Source organism: Sphaeroforma arctica (genome assembly GCF_001186125.1).
Source record: "Sphaeroforma arctica JP610 unplaced genomic scaffold supercont1.30, whole genome shotgun sequence".
In the NCBI taxonomy this organism is placed as follows: Eukaryota; class Ichthyosporea; order Ichthyophonida; genus Sphaeroforma; species Sphaeroforma arctica.
The window spans coordinates 190,525-203,024 of NW_014040528.1; positions in this window are offsets into that span (position 1 = coordinate 190,525).

The window sequence follows — 12,500 nt, forward strand, 5'->3', positions numbered from 1 at the left end:
AAATAGTAGTTGCACAGTTAACGTATATTATAAACGTATAAACATAATAACGTTTATGATTATAATACTGGAATACGTTTAACGAATTGGACATGAACAAGAACTGAGATATTCAAGATTCTGAACATGTGATAGTACTCAGTAGAGTATGGGACTCTACTGTGGACAATTAGGTGGTTTTCTAAATATAGATTGGGTTTTCCATTGAATTAGAATTGTACATAATATAGGAACGACACCAATCTGACATCTGAAAATAACACTTTGGGAATCTCTAATTAACGGGAGTACCATGAGAGAGGGCCTCAGGCATGAAATGAATGTTGGTACAAACCTATGGTATAATTCGATAATAATCTCAGAGCAAGATAATCCACTGAGATACGGACAGGATCAGAGTTGTTAGAATTTAGGGCAACATGGTTTTGATTCCTTCTAGCCAGTCAACTAGATGTGCCCGTCTATGCCTTAAATGGAATGGAGAGCTAGGTACCAAGTGATGGGGTTTAGGTGCAGATGTATACTGCACCGACTTGATGTTTTGATTTTCTTTTTCTTTTCTTAAGTTGGACTTAGAGATATTTTATTGGTTAGTTTGAATAGGTAATTGTTTCGAGGCGTGAAATGTCAACTAAGCGTCCAATAAAATGATATCTAATTTTATTAACTAAAACATAATTAAATCTAGACCGAAGTAGTGAGTGATTAGAGCGGAGCATATAGACAATAGTCTCAGTCTAAAATCCCCATATCTTTTGCTCATTACCAAGGGCTGAAGCTAAACTTATTTAACATTTTGCATTTTAACGTATTAACGTAGTCTTATCAACGTAAACGTCTTGGTATCGTATAGTCAGCCTAGAGGAGACCGACTTTTACACAGGCAGCCTCCGAGATAATCCGCGAATGGTCGCGTAGGGAGCAGCAGGCCACAAAAGTGGAGTAAGTTTGTTTGATGTTTAGGAAATCTAGGGTATTTAGTGCCCATGATGATGGCTGCTGCTTTGATGAGTGCTGAGTTATAGCGCTCGAACAGAAGGTCCAGCGCATCCTTCCATATAGGCGGAGCCTGTAAGATTCGGTCTGTCAAGTCAATATTAACGTCTTAGATTAATTAAACGCTTAGGTTAAGTCTAAGTATCGCGAAATTCGAAGTAAATGAACGAAATGAGTCTTTTGGTAAAGTTAGGTATGCCTCGTGAAAACAGCAATACTCGGAGGGATCGTGAGGCTGAGACATTGCCTATATATAATCCTCTCAGTACTGTTTTCGCCGAAGGGATTTTATTTAGTGTTTCGTTGTCGCTCTATTAGAAACTATGGTATGTTTCGTTGATGCAAATCAGAGAGACTCATAAAATCCTATCTTAAGAAAAAGAAAAAAGAGAGAAAAATACTCTTGACGTCCTTAGTTATTGTCTTAACCAATAACTTGCCACTTATCAAGAATTACCGACATAGCCTTCATCAGACTGGCACATCTGGTTGGCTGAACGGAGGTTAAACTAGGTAACACTAATAGTCCCTAGAAACCCATATTCGGTTGAGCCATCTCGCTACCGAAGTATTCAGATATAAATAGATTTGGAAAGTAAATATAGTTCTATTAATAGAACTCGGCCAAATCTTATGTTTGGTATTTTACTGGGGCCTTTTTATGGCCTTGTCCAAATATCTGATATGTAAAATGGAAAAGGTATTCATTAATAAAACCGTTAAAACCCATTTAGGAAACTTAGGTTCCTTGTACTATTAAGAGTACGTTTATAGTTTACGTACTGCTTAAGAGTACGTTTATAACATAGAGTCTAATGTGAAGGCCCGGCTATTACAAGCCCGGGCAATAATATTCAGGCCATATGTAGCCGTGGATAGGATGAATATTTTGAGCAGCACTAGCCGGTTGCGGGGGTGTCACCAGCTGAAGCCATGGAAACTGTAAGCGTGGAAAGAAGCGATACCCAAAGACAATGCTGCAACCAGGGATTCCATATGTCTGGTGAGGTTGACCCCTGTTATTCCGTAGGAGAGTGGAAACTCCATATATTTGAGAGTTTATGTGGGCGCCATCTTCAGGGGGAGGTAACGTGTGTTCCAAGAGGCGACTGCGAGCGTCGGCGTGATAAGCTCACTATTTATGCGGAGGGTTGGCGCCGCGTGTCGCAAGTCAGTAGATGTGCTAAGGGGTTGATGACACCCTGTTCGAGGGCAGATTTGCGTCCCCGAGCATCAATGTCGTCTAAAAAAGGTTAGAGCGGAAGCCGTTGTGGGTCTTGGATCCGTGTGTCGTCGACAAATAAATAAGAGCGGAGGAGCTTGGCCCAGAATTGTGTTAGCGTGACAGCTAAGGAATCCATGTAGATAATAAAGAGCTGGGGGCCACCGATTGAGCCTTTTAGGATGCCATTCGTTCTATGGAAAAGAGGCGAGAGCGTGCCACGGTATGTCACTCGGGTAGGGACTCTCTCAAATAGCCCGCAGAGACAGTTAATCCAGTTTTCAGTCATTCCAGCGTAGCGCAGGAGTACCCACAGGCGTTGGAGAGCAACCTTGCGTATGGCTTGGTAATGTCCAGATAGACGTCGTTCCACTCCTCTTCGAACTGTGTCTCCATTCCATGGGGGCTGAGTGCTTGGGTATGGCAGGAGTATCGTGATTTGAAGCCAGCTTGGGTAGCATGGGTAACAAAGCCGGGGTGGGTCGTAATCAACTTGAGGAAGAACTTCTCAAAGATATGTCTGACTATTTGTGTAAGCGTGATAGGGCGGAAGTCGGCGGGGGAGGTGATATCTGCATCGAATTTTTTTTCGGGTGCGCTGTCAAGAGGCTGTAGTTCAGGGCTACAGGGAAGGTACCCGCCTTCAGTAGCTCAGTAAAAGCTTTGGCAAGGAGTCTAATCAGTGGGTTATTGATGTCGGGGCGTCCTAGTGTCCTGCGTTCGGTGGAGCGCTCCACTGCGGCCTTCGGGAGGAGGATGTGGATCCCGTCGGGGCCAGGCCCCTTATTGGGATAGCGTAGTATAGCCTCCATTACATCGTTGGGGCGTATGGCGGAAGTAATATTTGGCGAGGGTTGGGTATCCGTTGGAACCACGTACGGGTTTGTAAAGTTGAATAGGTCCTCAAAGTAGCCAGTGAGGGTGGCGCCTGTGTCATCGGCACCCGGTATGCAGGGGTGGCGCGGAGACCGTCGTTGGTACGCAAAATCTTTGAATTTTGAGTATTGCTTTGGGCGGTCAGACGTGGGCGGAACGAGCGGTATAGCAGCCGTTGGGCCCAGGGTCTGTTTATGTCGTAGTAGAATCCCCCGAAGATTTGTGGGTTAGCGGCATAATGCCCGACTGTGCAAGGTGAGATACGACCGTAGTAGGTTCTGATGCGCCCGGGTTTCGGCTTGGAATGGTCGCGCTCGGGATTGGTTGCGTAGGTGGTATAGTCGATGGCGGTATCGGTTATATCCATGAGAGGTGAGGCGTTGGTATGGAGGCGGCGGCATTGTTGGCGTTGGGGCCGATGGATTTGTTCCGTTGGAAGTACCTGGAGATCGAGTTCAAAGGTGTGGTCACCACAGATACCGTAGTCCGTCAGTTTGTAGGTCTGGAGGGAGGTGGGGGTGGTAGGCCGGTGATACGCATGTTCTGTACCAGTTGAGCCGCCAGCATAGAGGTAGTCCAAGTGCCACGTTTTACGCAGGGTAGTCGTGTTCATACGTAGTCCGTGATTTGTAGATGTGTGGCCATACTTATGGGCTTTGAAGTTGAAGTCCCCCCAAACGATGTCTGGTTGTAAATTGCCAATCTCGGGGGGATTCATGTATCGTCTGACGTCTTCTTCGGTAAGTGATTTGAGTGGGAGGTAGAATACAGCCATGTGAACGCCAAAGCACACAAAGAACACCGCGTACGGTGAGGAGTGTACAAGTTGAAATTTCGATGGGTGGTGTTTGGAAAGATGCCAATACCACAGTGTGAAGGGTGTATGATATTATGCTGTGCTGTGTGATGTAGAATATGATAGTGTGTGTTCGAGCGTATATGATTAAAGAAATGTGGTGTTATACCAGGTTTCGACCACACACATAACATCGACCTGACTCAAAATCGATATATCGTTCAAACACTTATCTGTATGTTCTGCGTCGTCCATGTTGAGTCCTTATTGGTTGAAGAGCGTCATCCTCATTGGTCTTAACATTGTTCATTCTCGGTCAACACTACTGGACTCTCTTCCTTCTTGATGTCAGTCATTTCTATATCGTTGCCTGTCGTCGAAGAGTCTGTGGTGGAAAGTGGAGGCTGCGTGTTGGTCACCATCGTGTCGGATGGTTGTGTCGGAGAGACTGTTGGTACATGGAGTCGTCCGGGCTGTGCACGCGCTGGGTCTTTAGCGCCTGCCGGGATTCGCGGGTTAGGTAAGAAAAGGGTTGCATTGTAGAAATACGGCCTCCGGTCATGAGATAACACATTGGTTTTTATTTGTATTTAAAAAAATTTAATACAAGTTTTTTTTCTCCAATATTTCCAAAGTGTTCTAAATTCACTTTGATGGCTCCAATAGCCTGAGTTTTTGGTATAGCTCGTTTACTTGGACCTATTTGAGACGGTAGTAGATGTAAGATATTATAAACTAAATTTTATAATCTCTGAACTACTACTTGCAGGTTTTGGTCTTCCCGCCAATCTCCAAAATCCAATCTTTTTCTTTATTTAACTTTTCTTCAGATGGAACTTTATTTATATTAGCTAATGTATTAACTTGACTTACGTTCTTATGTCGATACGAACACTTAGTACTTCTAGTGAAAACTATTCAATAAAGAACAACTAGAGGTACGTCCTGTGTGATCGAGGATATTAAGGCTCTTACCAAGAGGCAGTCCCGATCATTTTTACACAAGCTACCACTGCTAAATCCTAACTGATTTAAATTGTATTTTAGTTCATATAACATAGTTTAAAACATAGAAATATCCATCGAAGTTTACAGCATCATGTTTTATGGTTCGCACCATGTTTTGCTTGGTATGCCTTCTGGAGTCAGTCCGTGGTAGATTGGAGGATATCTGCGTTAGTGAAGTTGACAAGAGGGTTCAGTAGAGCATCCATGCTGCAGGCAAGATTTTTTGGCGCTCGTTCTTGTGTGCAGCGGGTCTCCCGCTTAATGCGGAGATAGTGGTTTAAAGCTGCTTTCGTAGCGTCGGGATGTTGTTGGAAGCGGGGGTAGATGGTTTTATCAAATTGCCATTTCCACGTAAGCGCTGCATGTCGTTTCACCTGGGCGACAGCGTGGCTAGGAACACAAAGGCGAACAAACCTGGTGGATCCGATTTGGTTGAGATACCGGTTTAGACGAGAGATACCAGAGAAAGTGGTGGCGATTGAGGAGTGGTTGGGCATGCCAGTATTTTTCAAATACTGGTTGGGATGGGGGCTTGCCGTTAGGGAGAAGAAGAACCATACCGGAGTTATGTCATCCAATTTGTGAAGAGTTTGTCCGGCATCGGGCGGCCCACCACTTTCGGCACTGGCGGCTGCAGTAGGGGCTGAAAAGCTGGAGGAGTCAGAACCTTGCTCAAGATGAAGCATAACCAAAGGACTCTTCTCTTTTGAACAAACGTAAATCTAAGAAGAAGGCTGTCATAGATGCCGTCGCCGCCGCCGCCGAAGCTGAAGCAAATTAAGCCGCTGTCGGAGCAATTGTCACCAGCCAAAAAACCCCTTCAACAAGAAACTGACTACTGCATTAAGAAAGAAGTCGTCCGAAGAAAGAGCTCGAAGGTCTATTATTTAAATATTGTCCCCGCTTCAAAACTCACTTTTTCAGAGTTATGAAGCAAAACACAACTCGAAGCTTTAGAACAATCCCTACAATCTGTTCAAGAAGAAGAAAACTAAGGAGTATTCTCCGGTCCTGGCAAATAAAGACGGCACCCGAGGAAACCTTAAGAGATACGAGCTCTCAAGGCTCACTCAACACATGGGAGAAGTCTACCACGCCAACTAAGATAAGTAAGCTGACGGACAAGAACGCTGAACTTAAGTCTTAGTACATATTATCACCTCTTCAACTAAAATTTGTAAATGAGAATCCGGCTTTAATCGTATATATGGATCAGTACAGTGACAAAGCACGCCGCTTACGTGAACGACTGTACTAGAGCGTTCACGGAGTAGACTCGTAGTCAGCAAGCTAGTGGAACCGCCAACTATGAAATCCCCTACCAGTCTATTGAAAATCAGATGCCTAGTGGTGACATAGTGGAAGCCGCAGAAGCTAAAGCCCCAGCAAGAGAGGCCAAAACCGAGCCGGTGTAGAAGTCAAACAAAACCAACCCATCTAAAAATCAAGTTTTGACGAATATGTTCAGGAACACGACACTCACCAGTGCTTGAAAGGGAACATTGTTCATGTAGAACAATAAAACACCAATTTAAGCTCTTCAGTTCCTAAAGGACCACTTCGGTTAAGCCAAGTCAACCGTGAAAGTTTATCCCAGTACGGGAGACATTTACATTGTATCCCCTAAGCCCACTGGCGAAAGTCACGAAGCCGACCTTCAGTTTTGGTCACAACTAAAGAGGAACCAAGAATACAATGAAGCAGGCCAGCAAAACTGAGTTTGCATAGACGAGGTTACTATGAAGATACGGCATCCGTAATATGGATGAGGTCGACTAATATGCAAAACTGATCACACAGAAGAAAATTGACCAGGTGTTGCAAGCTCAGGTAGGGATCGTGACAATCAGAAGTTCAAGGTAATGAATAGCGAGCTTAGAAGTCGAACTAAGATGCCGACACAAAGCCGGAGTATATGAATATCCATGATCTTGAGACGCTGACACAAACTTTACAAGCATGGCATATCGATGAGCTTGAGCGATGCCGCAATTTGCCGGATGTGTACACTGTACTGGCTAGCAACATTCCTCTTAAGTCAGGATATGCCCAGTCCAAGCATTTGATTTACATTAGTACCACAGAGCACCCTACACTACAACTTTGAGCTATACTTTGAAGATTTATGTCGACCTTCTGAGACCTGGCATAACCAGGGGTATCAAACGTTACTCGAAATGTACGTGTCGTATACGAACATCGGAAGTAACGATTGTAAAAAGTTCTATTCACCCGATCAGAGTCACAAAAGAAGTTCTATCTGACCGGTTTACGGTGGGAACAGGTAAACGAGAATATGACGGAGAGTCGTTCTGAGAATAGGGCAATGTCTAAAGAGAAAGTGTTTAATAAGAAACCGCGAGACCAAATCTACCAAGAATAAGTCGCACTTCTCCCATCAACGTGTACCGCGTGACCTGTTAAGTCGGTGCGAGCTGATAAGAAAGCTCTTTACAAATGGGAGAAGATTTGTACTGACAACACATGCGGCTATGATATTTACCAACTTACACCCAATGGCTACTGGAACGGCAAACACACTCCAGCTTGTTCACACTATCTCAACAAATGTGACAAGTGCAAGATGACAAATGTAATGTCACGCCAAAGGTACAGGCTGTAACATCAACCCAGGCATTAAGCTGGTATGAAAATGTTACCAGGCCCAATCCCTACAGCACAAAAGATGACGACTTTATAGACGAGTACGAAATAAATACGGTATACTGCAACGAAAATAAAATTATCGCTTAATTGATCCCGGTTCCGAGAAAACGTGGATTGTTGATCGCTTTGCCTCAGTAAACGATATCGAACGTAGAGCACGAACAACTCACCTATTGTAAGCAGATGAGAAGACTTCATAAAGCGGCATTACAGGTGTAAAGATCTCGTTAGCCGACGATCGCACCGTCACTACGCAAGCTGTGATAGTTAATATGTCATCCCAAAATTACAACGGTATCGTAGTCAGAATGAGTGGCCTACTTATGATAGAAAGAACAGTAGCTGTGGTACCAAATAATATGAAGCCATTAGAGGATCAATCAGGCGATAACTGTCTTAAACCTTATCAGCCCCTGTCTGACATCGTCATGGAATCAATACCTGACTTTACAGACAAGATATTAAATGGATCTTATTATTGTAAACAAGAAAATTGAGAATACAGATTGGGCGAAGTTCCGGTTTGATGACGAATGCCTAGACAAGACTAAAGTAAATTATACTATGCTGATCCTTCAAGGAAGTATGTATCATGAATATGTAAATGAAGCGGTAGTAAAATAACAAGTAAAGAAGTGGCTAGCTGATGGGGTAATAGAAATTAATTTAAAAAAAAACAAAACAAACGCCAGTTAATCTAGCATATCTTGTAGTCAATTAATAATACTGTGACGGTTTGTTTCGAAAGGTCAGAGAATGTTTAAAAACGACTCCGATAAATAAGCTATTGCCGATTCTTCCCTCGTATAAGCGAGCTACTAAAAGGAATGGAAGGAGGCTCAGTCTTTAGCACTATATACCCTATTTATGAACCAAATCGTAGATTTTATAGTTCCACATGGAAAAGGAACAAACATCGCTTCGAAGGAGCAATGTCTGAGCTACATTCCCAACAAGCATTCTTTTAACCAGTTTTTGTAACGATGTATGCTGATATGCCCAATGTGCAGGTATATATAGACGATTTGTATGTCTTCTTTAAAACAGCAAGTCAACATGCCTTAGTTCGAAGAGATATACAGAGACTCAACGAAAAATACGTTTAGATAAGCTAGTAGAAGTATTATTTAGTAATGTGCGAAATACAACTCCTCAGATATCGCATAACAGGGGAAATTATTTTTAATCGCAACACCATAGAGGTAGAAACCCTTTTAGCGCACACCAACCACAGTAAGAGATTTAGATAGTATCTATGAATTTGTAAATTACATATCAGAAGGAGTGCCACACTTAGCAGATTATCTAGAACCCTTTGGACTCTGAATATGTCATAAAGTTAAGCTAGGAGGATTTTAGATTAAGAGTACGATGATGCGTTTGGAGAATTAAAACACGCCGTACAACAAGCAACTATGATACAAGTACAAGTATGGAATACCCTTTGGAATAGTTGCTGAAGCATCAGACTTGGCACTATGAGGCGTCCTATATCAGGTTATAGATGACAAACCTCAATATATGCAGTCCTTCAGTATAAAAGTAATGATTGCTTCACAGTTAAATTGTCGAACCGCAAAGTAATAAATTCTAGCTATAGTTACAGCAACAACGGACTTTAAAGATTTCTGTTCGGAATAGCATTTTCGCTGTTATGTGTGATCAGAAGTCCTTCAATATATGAAAGAGCTGAAGCCAGACTCTGAGTTATAGAGTAGGCGGCATGATATGGTATTAAAATTGCACTTCAATATTAAACACCTACCTGGGATACACAATCATATACCCGAAGTGTTACCCAGAATTGTATCCGGCTATAATAAGTTGGGACGAGAGCTCCTAGCCACCGATTGGAAATGTAGTTCACTTTGGTTTGAATTAGTCCAAAAGATATTTGGACCACATGCTATGTATATGTTTATACCCGATATGTTATGCAGGTTTGTAGCCGACGTTAGTAGGTCGGTACGCGAGCTCCTAGCCATCGACTTGAAATGTACTCCACGTACATACTATAGATATGTTTGCTGTGCATCATAGAGCACACTTAAAAAAAGATTATAAACCGTTAAAACATCCTTTAGGAGATGCATTTCAAATAGATCTTTACAAATATAATGAGTAACCCACCGTGGCAGTGAACTACCTATTTATTAAACTACAGTCATATACACAAAGCTACCATATCATTGTGTTGTTCATTACGAAAATCATATCCGTGGTTCATAGAAGCTTATAAGCATGATACAAAGTGAGCCAATATATTTAAATACAGAAGTAGATACTTTTCTATATCAGGGTACCCGAGCAGTCCAAGGTCCAAACGTCTCTCTAGAAACATACTATATAAATATGTTGTATAAGTCCTGTAGGTACGACCACATGGACCCTCTCAGAACCCCTTCTTAAAAAGGTTAAAGAGTCAGAGTTTCCACTCTGTATTAACTTGAACGTAAACCAGTTTAAGGACAACACTGCACCTGAAGTTTGTGCACAAAAAAAAATACAATCTACTACAGATAAAACTGCTACGAAGCGCCAATCTCTGGCTCAAACCAACTTTTTTATATAGAAATATAAGATCGGAGCCGGAATTTATTCAGACACTTTTCTTAAAGGGACTTATGAAGGATATTCCTTCAGAATATACACATATAATGCGACTATTAATTAAGTCGAGTGTAGCTAATGCTTACGAGAACAATAAATAGGCCCAGATTAAAGAAAGCACGGGGGTCTGGATACACTACAGACTTAGAGAACACGCAAGTCGATTCTTTATATCCTACTTTTGTTTTGGACTAGCAGAATGAGGAAAATACCAATACATAGCTCATAAGCTGAAGTACCAGAATACAGTAGGAGCCCGCAAAGACGCCAAGCGTAATGGAATAGCGATTTTAGTGGACAGTGTATATCAGTCATGTACGACTGTGACCTCAATTAGATCAAGCACTATGGATTCGGACCTCTTAAGAGTGTGATTGAAAGGTCCCGTACCGCAGGGTCATCTTTGATCTGATTGGCCTGCCTACATCCGCGCACGCGGGCGACTGCTGTTACGTATTCTACTTATTTGATGTAGCGTCACGGTTTAACCTTCTCCGTATGATGTGTTCTGATAACGGTAGCAAGTTCTGTGATGACGTAATGTAATCCTTGGTAGTTGTATCAAGCATGTGCCACAAGAGAGATGTCCTATACCAACCACAAACAGAAGGCACAGAAAAAACACGCAATAGAAGACTTAAGCTCTTCTTGCGTGCTGCATTGTCAGATGATGCAGATGATTGGCTGTACTAAACGGGTATAGTGCTGGTCTTGTATATAATACGGGAGCAACCCCCGTTCACTATTTTCGTGGCAGATATAATGAGCTACAAATACCTCAGAACAAGCAAAAACCTGTTCGCTATAACGTTGTATATCCTTACTTGAGAGAGACACGGAATATGACTTTACTAAAAAGGCGAATTAGATGGAACAATATCAAAACGATAGCAGAGTATCTAGTCCGTGACCGAGTAAATATCCTTCAATAAGAAATTAAGGCCGAATATACAGGTCCACTCTAATACGCATCAGGCAAAATATGTTTATCCACTTTAATACTCATCAGGCCAAATATATCCATCCAATTTAATATCCATCATATACATAACCATCCCCTTGGTTACTAATCCGAGGCCAAATATATCCACCCACTTTGATACTCATCAGGCCTAATAGATCCATCCCGTGTAATACACATCAGGGCAAATATTTACATCCAATTAATACCTATCAGCCTAATTATATCAATCTACTTTAGTACTCATCAGGCCAAATACATCCATCCACTTTAATACTCACCAAGATAAATATATCCATCTACTTGAATATCTATCAGGCAAAATAAAACGATCCACCTTTATACCCATGGTGTCAGTTATATACATTCACTTAAATACCCATCCGGCCAAATATATCCATCCGCTTTGATACTCATCAGGCCAAACATAACTATCCACTTTAATACCCACTTTAATCTACAGTATGATGTTATATATGAATGTGATGTACTAAGTATATCTGTGCAATACAAGTAAGCCCCCTGCTTTCGCAGGTTAAGTTTTATGTAGACCTTAATGATACTGGCGCGGTATAAGGCAGTTAGACCCTCTCAGACACCCACGCCATATTGATCAGCACCATTTTATTTTCAGGACAGGTCTTTACAACTATTCAACAACTTTAGCCCTAGCGCCCATAGATCGTGTGGCAGCGGGCGACCTATTGGTGTACAACATGCACACACTGAGAACAGAATTATTGCTACCCGCGGACACGTGATCTTATGCCGGTTGACGATTTGCACCTCAATGCGACACCCAAACCTCTCGGTTCCTACAAGTCAATCGCTGTGTGCTGACGACCGCTCAGTATTATCACTGCACCAATGGCAACCAGTGCTTCTACCTATACCTCTTCTAGACACATCGCATTGGCACTGGAGCGATAGTTGGTCTGGCCAGACTCAATACCGAGTCCATTGGATAGTTGTGATTATAGATCATGTGTTGGGGTCTATGGTAATAACAATGACCGAGTCCGTAATTCTCCGTCGCCAGTGTTACTATCCCAGTCTGTCTTGCACCATCATCGGACATCCTCAGATATAAGAGTCCCAGTGACACGGTCGTTAGTCTGTCATATGTAGTACTTCGCACGTTCACGCCATCGCCGCCTCCACCGGCACCGATATACCGGCAGCGTGTCATGGCTCTGTTAGATCGCCATACGACGCGATATTGCACACAGGGCAATCAGTACATTCAACACCAAGCCGTCAGTTACAACAAACATGATCTTTAAAGCCACAACAATGACTCTATAGGGGACTCTTGACAGATGATCAACGTGAACACCACTCCAGCACTGGTAGCGCGCCATCGA